The following is a 1,314-nucleotide window of genomic DNA, read 5'->3' on the forward strand; positions in this document are numbered from 1 at the left end:
GCTGTTCCCTGATCTACCTACCGTCCCTCCTCCTCCTCAGAGAAATCATCAAGCCTCCCTCTCCCCTGGTCCCCTCTCTTGACTTGTGCATTTTGCAGCCTCTGGGGAATGCCCAAGCCTTCTCTTCTCTGTTCCCTGACTGTCCCTCTGGAGAGGGACAGCGTATCTCTGGTTTCAAGGTCTGGGTCTGCTGAGTTCTGGGGTGCAGTGCGGGGCACGTGGTGGGGGAGGCAGAGGAGCTCTGGTCCCCGTGGATGAGGGAGGGGAGAGGTGCCAAAAGGTACTGAGTGCCCTGGTGGGTTTTCTCCTGGAGTATCTGAAACCAAGCACAACTTCCACTGTGATTAATTTCTGTCTGGAATCCCCATTTTTACCAAGGATATTATTTGCCTTCTCTTCATGTAATGTTATCCATGTCTTGCTAACAATCCTGGCCTTATTATACTAAGATATTAAACTGCTCCTACACTAACTTCCAACACAGGGCTTCCCTGGTGGCAGGGAATGTGACAATGCAGGAGATGCGAGTTCGATCCCTGGGTCAGGAAGATCCTCTGGAGAAGGAAATGGCTACCCACTTCAGTATTCCTGCTTGGGAGAACCCCATGGACAGAGGAGCCTGAAGGGCTGCAGCCCATGGGGTCGGAAAGAGGTGGACACGACTGAGGGACTAAACAACAACAATGGTGACGACACATGGCACCACTCGGTACTTTCCAACCTCCAGGCTTCTCCCCTGACTATAGAAGGAGGGAGGGGCACCGTTCCGGGAATCTGTGTAAGTGGAAGCAGCAGCGATTCTTGGTAGACTTCTTCCTAATCATGATCCTAAACACGTTCCTAATCTCGACTGTCAGATTCCCTCAGACAGTTGAGAGTACAGAGTAAGTGCTCAGCCCCTGTTTGTCAAGTGTATGGAGAGTTGGAAGTTGCAGGGAGATGAGACTGGGCCAGGCATTTAAATCATAGACTAGGGTTCGGGCTCTGCAAGCCCTTACCTTTGTGACTTGGGGCAATTTTACTTCACCTCTTTAGCTTCAATTCCCCCATTAATGATATGAAGACAATCAGTACCTTCAAGGCAAGTAGCTGAAAGGGTAGGCACATGAATAAGCTACAGCAGCAAGATATTGTCTGAATCTATACAATTAGTTTTCTAATATTAATGAAGGCGTGTGGATCCTTCTTGTCTTATATTGTCAAGAATTATCTTTTTTCCCAACAGCATTATCTTGAAATATCCAGCTACAAGAAAATCTGTGCAATTAAGTAACCAAATGTATCATACGGAAATGATTAAGCCATTTCTAATAT

The sequence above is a fragment of the Moschus berezovskii genome, chromosome 28 (assembly GCF_049115385.1).
Source record: "Moschus berezovskii isolate FMDL1 chromosome 28, NW_MosBer_1.0, whole genome shotgun sequence".
NCBI lineage: Eukaryota > Metazoa > Chordata > Mammalia > Artiodactyla > Moschidae > Moschus > Moschus berezovskii.